We start from the raw sequence: 15,113 nt of genomic DNA, 5'->3' as shown, positions 1-15,113 counted from the left end.
TGGCATAAACGGACGATTGTGATGTTCACAAGGCATGTTCAAGAGTCAGCCATTTAAGTTGTTGTTTTTCCCAAATCTTACGTGTGAATGGAGTCAGAAGAAAATCTAATCAATTGTACAGGGTGAAGTACCCCATGCCTTGCATTTCACAGTCGTTTGCAGAGAATGGACTTTGATGTACAGAAAAGTTTCTCTGTTTACGGCGTCGTGCAGCTCAAAACTTGCCTCGTCGGTAATCGGCACAATAGCACCTCGGGTACGCGTTCTTGGACTTCCCGACAAGAAGTTCTCTGGCTTTCCCAGGCTCTCCGACTTATTACTGAAGATCAACTGATAGGGAGAAATCCCAACCCGCTGGTGCAGCACTACGATCGGATCTCCCAAGGACAACGGCACGTTGCCTTGCGGAATGCCTTGTGTCGATATTTTCAGAGACTGAAATTTCCCAGGCCCTCTAATTCCCTGAGTTCAAAGATCTGGATTTGATTCTAATGTTGACACAGTAACAGTCATGTTCGCAGCAGAATATTGTTTAAATCAACAACTGGAGCCGGTCGGAGTGGCCGTGCGGTTCTAGGCGCTGCAGTCTGGAACCGTGAGACCGCTACGGTCGCAGGTTCGAATCCTGCCTCTGGCATGGATGTGTGTGATGTCCTTAGGTTAGTTAGGTTTAAGTAGTTCTAAGTTCTAGGGGACTGATGACCTCAGAAGTTGAGTCCCATAGTGATCAGAGCCATTTGAACCATTTTTTGAACAACTGGAGCGCATTAAGAAACTCTCATGGTCCTATAGAATGATGTTTAATTCCGGGCATTACTCTTGAATAGTGTTTCAACAATGGAGTCACGATGCTAACTCAGCCAACGCGTAGTGTTAACTGTGAATGACAGCATTGCAGATCCTCCAGCCACCGTGTCCCATCCGAAGACTGAGTTGCGACCTCGCTATTTTGAGGGAGCTGTTTCTAAAGTACCCCACAGGTAAATCTAAAACTCGATCTCAGATATTATGTTGTGACCATATTATGTCAAGAAACTGCTATCAACTTACAGCGTTACCCCTGCTTATCTAACAAATCCCTTAGTGTCACAGAATGTAGCAGGAACATGTCAACACTTGCTAGCCATGCTTTGGGTAGAGTTGTTGGAACTCTAGCTTTTCAACTAATACTAGGCCTAAAGGTTAGTGTTGCTTATTACTAAAGCGAAAGACCCGAGTTGGATTCTCTTGTGACCACATTCTATTTATATGTCGGAAAGTTCTGAAACGAGACCCACCTAGTCCACTTGTATAAAATGAGAATCTTATTGATAAATTGAGTGAAATTTATCACCAAGCTACGTGTTGCCATTCGAAAGTCTTGTACCATATTACTATATTTGTTTAATTTACTACTTCCAACTGCAGAAAGTGTGGGAACAACGACCTTTGTAAAGAAAGTCATTAGAAATTATTTAAATGAGGTCTTCTGCAGCAGAAGTTCAAAGTTGCAAAAGCACAGTGTCTAGAAGCAAAGAATGGGAGTTCAGGTTTTAACATCAGTCTGCGTCAAGGACAATGGAGAAGCAGAGTGTGGGGAGAGGATGGGGGAAGGACACGGGTCAAAACCTTTTTGGAGGCATTTGCCGTGAGAAATTTGAGGAAACCAAGGAATTTGGATAGTCAGCCGAGGATCTGAACCGCCTTCTTCCATCTTGCGAATTCTGTGTGATAACCACTGCGCAACATCACGTACTAATCTCTAGAAACAGTACCACTAAATGTCATACTACTATAGCATCCAGTAATTAATTTGAATTATAATTCTTTGCAATTATGATATTTCCATTTTTCGTGTATTTAGCGACGGCCTAATACAAAGCATCAAATTTCTTGATGATAATTGCTCGGAAACCATAGATTCCTCGTATGAAGCAAGTAAGTTACTGGTAGTGTTCACGTTTAACCATCTTTACTCCTCTAGTTCATCCTCGTCTGGAACGACCAAGCGAGGTGACGCAGTGGTTAAGGCACAGAGTGCCTTCTTGATAGTCGAGCTCCAAACCCCCGTCGAGCCATACCAATGTAGGTTTCCTTCGTTTCCCAAAAACAATTAAGATGAATGCTGCGATAATTCTTCTGAAAAGGAAACGGCTGATTTCTTTGCACATCCTGACCTATCTGAGCTTTCGCTCCGTCTCTAATGAACTCATCGTCGACAAAATATTATATCCATATCTTCCGTCCATCGTTCTTTTTTTTTTTTTTTTTTTTTTTGTCTTCCAGAACGTCAGAATAATCCATCGCTATGATTTAGCATACATATTTCTTATGTGTCTGTCTCGTTTCGCGTACCACAGCGAATGGGCCAGCTGATAACGTCAGCTTTGACCACACACTACACACGAATGAATCAGAAGAAACGACCTAAACGGGTCACCTATGCCAGTGACGGCGTTCCTCATAGTGATTTACTGAAACTAAAAACCTTCTGAGAGGGAAATAGAACATAGAAGGTTTCATGAATTTTGATTGAAAGCACCGTTAACTGCGTTCTAAATAACGCACTTGTACGCAATGCATTTCACAGATACGGTCGTGTCTCTCGCTATTAAATAACTTCACGTGCAATTTGCGTGCGTGCGCCACTAGTATGATAAATGTCCTGGCAGCAATGTATCAGAATCCCTGACGCAGGCGTTAACCTTGCAGGCTGTTTTGCTCCAAGCGTCTCTGAGACCATTGTGGATGAAGTGCGCTGGCGGTTTCTCCTAATTACGCTATTACTCATTCTGACAGCTGGACAGAAAACCGCAAAAAAGTGTCTAATGTTGCTTGTTTCCAGCCTCAGGCCTGTGTGTGAGCGGGTGGTCCGTAGCAGTCTCCAGCACAGGTAGTTTCCTCCACCCGCAGAATAATTTCCTTCTGACGCGTCCAACTGAAGTGCGTCGGTGTAATGACTTCATCAGTTATTGCATACACGAAGAGAACACGTTTGCCATTAATGCAGACAGGTTCGCAGCGATGAAGAACGAGATGTCGGGGGCATTGTCTTCCTCCTATTTCAACGGCGATCTCTCTTCGTGTGCAAAAGATTTTAGGTTTCTGGTAATTCGCCCAAAGCCTTAAAAATCCGTTTTGTTATTAATTTGTACTAAGCTAATAGTGTGACGCACACATCTCTCAGACGTTCGAGAATTTGGTTCAATACGAAACAAAAATTTAACATTCCACGTATTGGCTTCATCCTCCGGGTCACGACTGCAGTTGAGTATAGCCTCCACCATGTACGCTACTTTTGGCCTGTGACGTCATCTTCTTGTCACGAAGGGGACGGAAAGAGCGTTCGGAAGTGACGCACCACTCTAAAGCAGGATCCCCCCAACCCCCAATCTCTTCCACCCACCAGCCGAGCCAGGAACTGTGAAAGAAAGACAACAGGTGAAATTTTAAATACTTTTTCCGGTTACAGCATTCGTTCCGAAGCACCGATCGGTAGGTACGAACTGTCATTACTAAAACCACTGCCTTTCACACAGGTTTCTTCTCCGAAAATGCGTTCAGCGATCGTTCAGATCATAGCAGCGTTGTGACAGTACCGTATAGGCAACATTAACGGAAAATAAAGAATGTGTCGATTATATACTGATATTCGCAGTGCGCTTACATATTCCACCCTGCTTAGTTACACTTGCCAAATGCTGTTATTCTAGAGCCTCAGACCCTCTTTATGCCAACGCCCTTGCCGCAATGGTTACACCGGTTCCCGTCAGATCACCGAAGTTAAGCACTGTGGGGCTGGGTTAGCACTTGGATGGGTGATCACCCGGTCTGCCGAGCGCTGTTGGCAAGCGGGGTGCACTCAGCCCTTGTGAGGCAAACTGAGGAGTTACTTGATCGAGAAGTAGCACCTCCGGTCACATAAACTGAAATACGCCCGGGAGAGCGGTATGCTGACCACATGCCCCTCCGTATCCGCATCCAGTGACGCCTGTGGGCTGAGGATGACACGGCGGCCGGTCGGTACCATTGGGCCTTCCAAGGCCTATTCGTACGGAGTTTAGATAAGAAGTAACACAGCATTAAATCTTTGGGGCAGATCCAGCTTCCTCATTTCGCAATGAACCTTCCCATGACGCTGACAGATGTTTGCTGAAGGATGGATTTGAGTTTTAGCTCACCGTTGAAATTATTAGGATACTCTCTGGTGTCTGTACAAGGGTGTAGATCATTCTTCTTAGCACAGTTTCTGTCTTAAAGATAAATTGTGTATTGCATCGTGTTTAGCCAAGTAATCGAAGTTCACGCTCGTCACCTGTCGCAACGGGACAACGACTGCGGAGAACGCCCCCAAACGTGTACACCGCTCTACGTGTTGCAGTAGGATGGTGGTTACATCCAGTTACAGCAAAGATGGTTCACGTCTAGACATGAGTATGGGAGCAGGGCTGCTATGAAAGGAAGAAGCCGCCTACAAAGCTGAACAGACTTTCAGTGTTCCTCCTTCCGCCGGGTCCCCGCGTGTGTTACCAAACACGAGGGTCGACAAAGCACCAGACTAGGCCACGGTCGTGTTGCGGCCGTGACCGCTGACACGTGGCCTGGAAATCTCCGAAACAATCGACAGCGCTGAGCGGCTGACGTGGCATCAGATTACAGCAGCCATCGGACGTGCATCCCACATGATGTTACGTGCTTGTTTGCCTCCACTAAACGTTCAGCTAGTACATTTCATTTTATTTTTATTTTTTATTGGTTTCAGGGAAAGCCCATTGACGAGATATAATTATGTCACTTAATGATACGAACACACTAGCCTGATCTCATTACAAAACACAAAAAGCTGTATTACATAACCAAATTTTATTAAAACAAGCGGACAGATGTACGGGATTGAATAAAAGCCCCAAGTTTTTGAGATTATATATAAGCTCCCCTAATTTCAAAGTTTCCTTTTCGAGAGATGGATGAAACGGCAAATACATATGCTAGTGGACCTACTCATGGGGCTAAGAGCGACTCCAGGAGAATAATAACCCGTACTTTTTTTTTTTTTTTGTACGCTGCAATTGTTCTTGGATGCGAAATAAATATACGTAACTTACGAGTGCAGGACGTGACTCCTGGACGACGACATATGGAAGTTCGGATTTTGCAGTGATTCGTGCACAGATAGCTGAAGTTTAGGCGACCGCTCGCGTAAAGCGGCAAATTCGGGTTCGAGTCCTGGTCCGGCACAAATTCTTATTGCCTTCATTCCAGCCGATGGTAGTTCATATTCGCAGTTGCGAATTCATTCCCTGTTCTTGGATTATTGTGTTTACCACAGTCTAGTAGTATTAACTCAACGGCTATGATGACAGAATGGCATGCAGCCTACTTCCCTCGAATAGTATACACACGGGCAGCAAAGCCAGCGACCAACACCTCCTTTTCCCTTCCGCTCACCAGTTACATACTGGTGATGGAAGTTACTTCCGACGTCGGGAACCGAACCAGGTACTTTCAGACAGGTAACATACTAGTGTCGTTAAGGTCCTCTTTATTTGTGAAAAAGAGGACAGAGTTAACCGTGATGTCGACGTTGTGGTCATTAGCGATCGAGCGCGTTCATGAACTGGTACCAATATGGGATACATCTACATCTACATTTATACTCCGCAAGCCACCCAACGATGTGTGGCGGAGGGCACTTTACGTGCCACTGTCATTACCTCCCTTTCCTGTTCCAGTCGTGTATGGTTCGCGGGAAGAACGACTGTCTGAAAGCCTCCGTGCGCGCTCTAATCTCTATAATTTTTCATTCGTGATCTCCTCGGGAGGTATAAGTAGGGGGAAGCAATATATTCGATACCTCATACAGAAACACACCCTCTCGAAACCTGGACAGCAAGCTACACCGCGATGCAGAGCGCCTCTCTTGCAGAGTCTGCCACTTGAGTTTGTTAAACATCTCTGTAACGCTATCACGGTTTCCAAATAACCATGTGACGAAACGCGCCGCTCTTCTTTGGATCTTCTCTATCTCCTCCGTCAACCCGATCTGGTACGGATCCCACACTGATGAGCAATACTCAAGTATAGGTCGAACGAGTGTTTTGTAAGCCACCTCCTTTGTTGATGGACTACATTTTCTAAGCACTCTCCCAATGAATCTCAACCTGGCACCCGCCTTACCAACAATTAATTTTATATGATCATTCCACTTCAAATCGTTCCGCACGCATACTCCCAGATATTTTACAGAAGTAACTGCTACCAGTGTTTGTTCCGCTATCATATAATCATACAATAAAGGATCCTTCTTTCTATGTATTCGCAATACATTACATTTGTCTATATTGAGGGTCAGTTGCCACTCCCTGCACCAAGTGCCTATCCGCTGCAGATCTTCCTGCATTTCGCCTCAATTTTCTAATGCTGCAACTTCTCTGTATACTACAGCATCATCCGCGAAAAGCCGCATGGGACTTCCGACACTATCTACTAGGTCATTTATATACATTGTGAAAAGCAACGGTCCCATAACACTCCCCTGTGGCACGCCAGAGGTTACTTTAACGTCTGTAGACGTCTCTCCATTGATAACAACATGCTGTGTTCTGTTTGCTAAAAACTCTTCAATGCAGCCACACAGCTGGTCTGATATTCCGTAGGCTCATACTTTGTTTATCAGGCGAAAGTGCGGAACTGTATCGAACGCCTTCCGGAAGTCAAGAAAAATAGCATCTACCTCGGAGCCTGTATCTAATATTTTCTGGGTCTCCTGAACAAATAAAGCGAGTTGGGTCTCACACGATCGCTGTTTCCGGAATCCATGTTGATTCCTACATAGTAGATTCTGGGTTTCCAAAAACGACATGATACTCGAGCAAAAAACATGTTCTAAATTTCTACAACAGATCGACGTCAGAGATATAGTTCTATAGTTTTGCGCATCTGCTCGACGACCCTTCTTGAAGACTGGAACTGCCTGTGCTCTTTTCCAATCATTTGGAACCTTCCGTTCCTCTAGAGACTTGCGGTACACGGCTGTTAGAAGGGGGGCAAGTTCTTTCGCGTACTCTGTGTAGAATCGAATTGGTATCCCGTCAGGTCCAGTGGACTTATCTCTGTTGAGTGATTCCAGTTGCTTTTCTATTCCTTGGCTACTTATTTCGATGTGTGCCATTTTTTCGTTTGTGCGAGGATTTAGAGAAGGAATTGCAGTGCGGTCTTCCTCTGTGAACCAGCTTTAGAAAAAGGTGTTTAGTATTTCAGCTTTACGCGTGTCATCCTCTGTTTCAATGCCATCATCATCCCGGAGTGTCTGGATATGCTGTTTCGAGCCACTTACTGATTTAACGTAAGACCAGAACTTCCTAGGATTTTCTGTCAAGTCGGTACATAGAATTTTACTTTCGAATTCACTGAACGCTTCACGCATAGCCCTCCTTACGCTAACTTTGACATCGTTTAGCTTCTGTTTGTCTGAGAGGTTTTGGCTGCGTTTAAACTTGGAGTGGAGCTCTCTTTGCTTTCGCAGTAGTTTCCTAACTTTGTTGTTGTACCACGGTGGGTTTTTCCCGTCCCTCACAGTTTTACTCGGCACGTACCTGTCTAAAACGCATTTTACGATTGCCTTGAACTTTTTCCATAAACACTCAACATTGTCAGTGTTGGAACAGAAATTTTCGTTTTGATCTGTTAGGTAGTCTGAAATCTGCCTTCTATTACTCTTGCTAAACAGATAAACCTTCCTCCCTTTTTTATATTCCTACTAACTTCCATATTCAGGGATGCTGCAACGGCCTTATGATCACTGATTCCCTGTTCTGTAGATATAGAGTCGAGAAGTTCGGGTCTGTTTGTTATCAGTAGGTCCAAGATGTTATCTCCACGAGTCAGTTCTCTGTTTAATTGCTCGTTTCCGTAACATTCATGATATTTCCCCGTCGTGATACGTAGAAGGCTTAAATCAAGACAGAATTGAATTTGAATATTTCTGTTCCTGTATGCAACTCTACTGTCGTGACAACTGGCGGCAGCGATTATGCACAACTAAAAACAGCGGGCTTGGCAAGACGAATGGAAGGAAAACAGCGATGAACTCGAATTAGAGACTTTCAAGATGTTCAGCACAGCGGGCTGCAAAGCTGTCTTCTTTTCGAAGCAAGTACCTAGCGTGAACCAGAGATGTGCTGCGCAGTATCACGGCTGCTGCTGAAAGCTACTGGAACCGCGGTGACATTTGGTGGCCACCGTCCCACACGTCGAGCGGCCGTAACTGGTGCGTTGGTGTGAGCAGGGACGCCAGGTAGAAAGGGAACAGCAAGTCGAAACCGTCGTCTCTGGGTAGATCAGAAACAAGTTAACCAGGCAGGCTTGTCGCTAACGGTAACCCACTCACGCCGATACCGTTCTCTGAGATCACGCCGCCTGCGCACACCCGGCTTTAATTAGCATTTCCATCGCCCATGAGATTGCCGACAAAATTGAGTCATTCCCTATGACCTACGCTCACAATCGAGACGCACCAAGACGAAGTCAGCCTTATTATTCAGCCATCAGGTCACTGTGCTATTCATGTAATGATGTTTGGTTTGTGGCACGCTCAACTGCGCGGTCATCAGCGCCCGTACAAAGACCCAATTTTTTCACAGTCCAATTTTGCCACTGTCACGCATGCTGATGATGATGACGAAGAATACGACACACCCTGTCGCCGGGCAGAGCAAATCCCCAACCCGGCAAGGAATCGAACCCGCGACCCCGTGATCCAAAGGCAGCAACGCTAACCACTAGACCACGAGCTTCGGACACTATTCTTGTGAAATACTGCATTGGCTGTGAACCCGCGCAACGATTGCGAGTTACGATAATACACACTTTCAAACATGAGAAGTTTCGTCCGTTGTGTCTTGCCACTAGAAAGAAAGCAGCGAAGAACTAAACTGAAAGAGAAAAGCAAAATGAAAACAGGCGAATGAACTTGAACTAACAACTTTATTGTCTTTGATCTGTCAATCCTCAGTTGTTATTAATACTATGTTAATAATTTTTACGTTAGGGCCGTTTGTTTTCAACTGAATAAAAGCAGTATTTGTTTTGCCACTCCCCTTTCGCCTCATTTTATTAAGGGCATCATCAGTGACCTGTAATACATATATATTTTCATTTGTATGCAGCTCTTTCAAATTACGCATTCTGTTATAGTACATGCGAATTACAAACAGTTCTGAATTAGGCATCTTTGTAGTTATATTTGTTATTACTTACTGTGTGTGCTTATATTTGAACTACTCGTATGTATAACAGACTTATACATATGTAACAAACGCATCACAAAAAGGCGATTGTTGATACATAAAGAGCTATTATAAATTAGCAGTTAAAACCACAAAAAAAGGATGTGACAGAGAGGAATCGAAGACAGACGATGATTACCATAAAAGAAAATTTAGAGAAACAGGAAACCAGAATAGGGCGAGAGATTGGATAAAAACGAGTAGAACAAAAATTAGCACCAGGAGAATGCTCCTCAAATCCGAACGTATTGTCCATATCTTCCTACAATTTCAATCTATTACTTATACGTAGGCAGGATTTGAAAGTTCAGCTTTATAGCTTCAATGCTAGTCTGTCTTAGTGGTAGTTTACAAAAACGTGAATTTTCCACCAGTGTCCAACTGAAATAAGTTGTTTGTGTGTTAAACTCAAAGCGATTAATTAGTAATTTGAGAACTTAGTCAAACCAATAGTAGTGTAACTACAATATTCGTTGTCCACACACGTATGTCACTACATAGTAACGACTGAATTCTGTAGTGAAGACAAATTTTGTAAAGCGATGTGGTTGTCAATTACGTGTAACCTTGTGTAACCAAGACAAGGTGTTTATATCAATTTATTAAAATTATTATTAATCTTTTTCTGGCTCTGTCCAGTGAGACACTGTTTCCATGTGAAATCTGAATACAATCAGTCTTGTTAAATGTATGTTGTAATTTACGATTTAACATACAAACACACGCGGATAAATGATCAAATATGTTTACAGACTTAGTGCAAGCAAAAAAGCAACCAGTCATGAATATTATAAAATTTATTACAGATAGCGTCGTTAATGGTTCCGAACCTAAGGTTCATCTTCAAATAACTGTATTCATATAATTGACTTCTTTCTATTGGAAATAAACGTCCCGCCTGCAAGGAAGTCATTAGAGACAGCGTATAAAAGTATACTGGACAAGGATGGGTAAGGTAATCAGCCGTGTCCCTTTCCTGGGAAATACCCCTACATATCTGCTCCATTTTAGAAAAGCATGCAAAATCAAAATCTGGATGGCTTGACAAGAATTTCACCTCACTGCTTCCGAGTGCGACTGCAGTGTTGAAGTGACCCTTTGCTGCCCTAAAAAAACGTTCGCATAGGGATGAAATTTTAGTCAACACATCCTATAGGCGTGGAAACACCCTTGGTACCGAAGCAATTTAAGTCACTTAATAAAAGCAAATCTTACAGCGGCTCAGATTGTATACCTGTTAGGTTCCATTCGAAGTATGTTCATGTAATATTTCCATGTTTAGCTTTCTATACAACTGCTCGCTCCACAAAAGATCCATACCTAAGAACTGGAAAGTTGCACAGCCTACTTCAGTACACAAGAACGGAACCAGAAGTAATGCACCGAATTATAGACTCATATGACTGACATCAATATTTGCAATAACAGTTTGAACATGTACTGTGTTCGAACATTACGAAAAATCTCGAGGAAAACGATATTCAATGACGTAATGTGTGCTATCGACAAGACATTTCAAGTTGATTCCATATTTCTAGATATCCAGAAGGTTTTAGATACCATTCAAAAATGGTTCAAATGGCTCCGAGCACTATGCAACTTAACTTCTGAGGACATCAGTCGCCTAGAACTTAGAACTAATTAAACCTAACTAACCTAAAGACATCACACACATCCATGCCAGAGGCAGTATTCGAACCTGCGACCGTAGCGGTCGTTCGGCTCCAGACTGTAGCGCCTAGAACCGCACGGCCACTCTGACCGGCTTTGATACCATTCCTCACAAGCTGCTTCTAATCGATAATAAACCTCTGTGTGATGCACGTCGTCTCTCTTGTAATGACTGCCAGCCGGCCATTTAGGCCGAGCGGTTCTAGGCGCTTCAGTCTAGCACCACGCGATCGCTACGGTCGCAGGTTCGAATCTTGCCTCGGGCATGGATGTGTGTGATGTTCTTAGGTTAGTTAGGTTTACGTACTTCTAAGTCTAGGGGACTGATGACCTCAGATGTTAAGTCCCATAGTGCTCAGAGCCATTGAACCATTTGACTGCCAGCTGAGTTCGTTGAGCATCTCGGTAACGGTCTCGCGACGACTAGACGATCCCTTGACGAAACGCGCCGCTCTTCGTTGGATCTTCTCTCCCTCCTCCTATGTGATGGGGGTCCCAAACTGCTTGCCTACGCAGTATCCTCGCAGCTGTGCGACTGGGTTCCTGATTTCCCCTCAGAAAGGTCACAGTTGCTAGTATTTGATGAGAAGTCGTCTAGCGTTCTACAAGGAAATATTTTAGTTCCTCTGCTGTTCTTAATCCATATAAACTATTTAGTAAACAATCTGAACAGTCTTCTTAGACAGTTTTCAGATGATACTGTTCTTTACGGTATACTAAAGTCATCATAAGATCGAAACAAATTGCGAAATGATTCATAGAAGGTATCTGTATGGTACGAAAAATGGCAGTTGTTGCTAAACAATAAAAAGTGTGAGTTCATCCATATGAGTAATAAAAGGAATACGTTATACTCCAGCTACACAATAAACCACACAAATACAATGGTTTTACGAGTCAACTGAATACCTAGGGCCGCGAGGGATTAGCCGAGCGGTCTTGGGCGCTGCAGTCATGGACTGTGCGGCTGGTCCCGGCGGAGGTTCGAGTCCTCCCTCGGGCATGGGTGTGTGTGTTTGTCCTTAGGATAATGTAGATTGTGTGTAAGCTTGGGGACTGATGACCTTAGCAGTTAAGTCCCATAAGATTTCACGCACATTTGAACATTTGAATACCTAGGATTACAATTATGAACATTTTTCTACAATGAATTTTTCACACTGCAACGGAGTGTGCACCACGACCCCTCCTCAGAGTTTTACTTGCGCAAGTACCTCATCTCCTAACTTCCAAACTTCACAGAAGCTATCCAGTGAAACTTGCAGGAGAGCGTCTGTGAATCTTGGGAAGTAGCAGACGAGATACCGGAGCAAGTGAAGCTGTGAGGAAGGACCTTGAGTCGTGCCTGGGAAGCTCAGTCGGCAGAGTACTTACCCGCGACAGGCAAAGGGCTCGAGTTCGAGTCTCGGTCTGGCGCGCAGTTTTAATCTGCTTGGAAGTTCCATGAACAACTTAAATTGGAGGCATGACATAGAAACTGTTGTGGAGAAGGCGGCTGGCTTTTACTGGCAGAACACTTAGAGGATGCAACAGGTGTGCCTAAACTACGCTCTCCGACCTGTGCTGGAGACCGAGCGAGGTGGCACAGTGGTTGGCACACTGGACTCGCATTCTGGAGGAGACTGTTCGAACCCGTGTCCGGCCATCCTGATTTAGATTTTCCGTGACGTCCCTAAATCGCTTCAGGCAAATGCCGGGATGGTTCCTTTGAAAGGGCACCGTCGATTTTGTTCCCCATCCTTCCCTGATCCGATGAGACCGACGACCTCGCTGTTTGGTCCTCTCACCCGAATCAGCCAACCTACTGCTGTGTGACATGGGATCCTTACTAGACAGGACTGACGGAGGACATCGAAAAAGTTAAAAGAAGGGCATCTCGTTCTGGATTATAGCAAAATACAGGAGTGAGCGTCACAGATATAATATGGGAGTTGGGGTGGCAATAATTAAAGCACAGGCGTTTTTCATATCAGCGAGACAGTTTAACGAAATTATTTTCATTTTTATTTTATTTTATTTATTTATTTATTTATTTTTTTGAAATCTTATGGGACTTAACTGCCAAGGTCATCAGTCCCTAAGCTTACACACTACTTAACCTAAATTATCCTAAGGACAAACACACACACACACATGCCCGAGGGAGGACTCGAAGCCGGTTGGAGTGGCCGAGCGGTTCTAGGCGCTTCAGTCTGGAACCGCGCGACCGCTACGGTCGCAAGTTCGAATCCTGCCTCGGGCATAGATGTGTGTGATGTCCTTGGGCAGTTAGGTTTAAGTTGTTCTATGTTCTAGGGGACTGATGACCTCAGAAGTTAAGTCCCGTAGTGCTCAGAGCCTTTGAGGACTCCAACCTCCGCCGGAACCAGCCACCCAGTCTATGACTGCAGCGTCCTAGACCTCTCGGCTAATCCCGCGCTGCTAACGAAATTTAAATTGCCATCTTTCCCCTCCGAAGGTGGAATTTTTTGTTGACAGTGACCTGCATAAGGAGAAATGATAATCGTAATAAAATAAGAGAAATCAGAGCTTGCACGGCAAGATTTAGGTTTTTGTTTTTGCCACGCGCTGTTCGACGATGGAAAGGTAGTGAAACAGGGTGGTGACGGTACGCCGAACCCTCTGCCACTCACTTAAATATGAATTGCGGAGTAGTCATGTAGACGTAGATGAAGTTGTTCAGTGTGTAACACTTCCTATTTTCATCGGTGTAGGAAGAAATGACCACAGCTAAAGTAAGACTGCAGCCGACAAAAGGAGACAGTGGTGTAAGAGGCAGCCGGGAGCAGACGGCTAGACTCGTGCCGTGTCCAAGGTCGACGCGCCTTTGCAGCGGTGACATCAGGGCAGGCAGGCAGGGCAAAGCAGGGCCGCTACCCGCACCACGCCGGGGATAACGCCGACAGGCCAGAACAGAAGCCGCGACGCCGGAATGCTCACGCTGCTCCCTGTTCCGCACCCCAGGCTTGCGTCCCCTATCTTTCTCATTATTCTCGAATGTATTCTCAGTTCGAATATAATGAATTGCCTTGAGACAGAGAAGTTGCTGTCCATGCATCAGCACGGCTTTAGAAAGCATCGCTCCTGCGAAACGCAACTCGCCCTTTTTTCACATGATATCTTGCGCACCATGGCTAAAGGGTATCACACGGATGCCATATTCCTTGACTTCCGGAAAGCGTTTGACTCGGTGCCCCATTGCAGACTCTTAACTGAGGTACGAGCATATGGGACTGGTTCCCAAGTATGTGAGTGGCTCGAAGACTTCTTAAGTAATAGAACCCAGTACGTTGTCCTCGATGGTGAGTGTTAATCGGAGGTGAGAGTATCATCTGGAGTGCCCCAGGGAAGTCTGGTAGGTCCGCTGTTGTTTTCTATCTACATAAATTATCTACTGGATAGGGTGGATAGCAATGTGCGGCTGTTTGCTGATGATGCTGTGGTGTACGGGAAGGTGTCGTCGTTGAGTGACTGTAGGAGGATACAAGATGACTTGGACCGGATTTGTGATTGGTGTAAAGAATGGCAGCTAACTCTAAATATAGATAAATGTAAATTAATGCAGATGAATAGGGAAAAGAATCCTGTAATGTTTGAATACCCCATTAGTAGTGTAGCGCTTGACACAGTTACGTCGATTAAATATTTGGGCGTAACATTACAGAGCGATATGAAGCGGGACAAGCATGTAATGGCAGTTGTGGGGAAGGCGGATAGTCGTAATTTTGGGAAGATGTGGTTCATCTGTAAAGGAGACCGCTTATAAAACACTAATACGACCTATTCTTGAGTACTGCTCGAGCGTTTGGGATCCCTGTCAGGTCAGATTGTGGGAGGACATAGAAGCAATTCAGAGGCGGGCTGCTAGATTTGTGACTGGTAGGTTTGATCATCACGCGAGTGTTACGGAAATGCTTCAGGAACTCGGGTGGGAGTGTCTAAAGGAAAGGAGGCGTTCTTTTCGTGAATCGCTACTGAGGAGATTTAGAGAACCAGCATTTGAGGCTGACTGTAGCACAATTTTACTGCCGCCAACTTACATTTCGCGGAAAGACCACAAAGATAAGATAAGAGAGATTAAGGCTCGTACAGAGGCATATAGGCAGTCATTTTTCCCTCGTTCTGTTTGGGAGTGGAACAGGGAGAGAAGATGCTAGTTGTGGTACGAGGTACCCT

General features: G+C 44.7%; 1 protein-coding gene and 1 pseudogene across 1 annotated transcript in view; both read left to right on the top strand.

Moving 5' to 3' along the window:
* Positions 1–15,113, top strand: part of LOC124803236 (zinc finger CCCH domain-containing protein 13-like) — a 331,812-nt gene that overhangs the window by 142,872 nt on the left and 173,827 nt on the right. The window lies entirely within an intron of this gene.
* On the top strand, positions 3,712–3,829 carry LOC124803716 (annotated as a pseudogene).

Source organism: Schistocerca piceifrons, chromosome 6, assembly GCF_021461385.2.
Source record: "Schistocerca piceifrons isolate TAMUIC-IGC-003096 chromosome 6, iqSchPice1.1, whole genome shotgun sequence".
Lineage (NCBI taxonomy): Eukaryota > Metazoa > Arthropoda > Insecta > Orthoptera > Acrididae > Schistocerca > Schistocerca piceifrons.
Note: the sequence above shows the minus strand (reverse complement) of the source record. Positions and strands in the feature narration are given on the sequence as shown.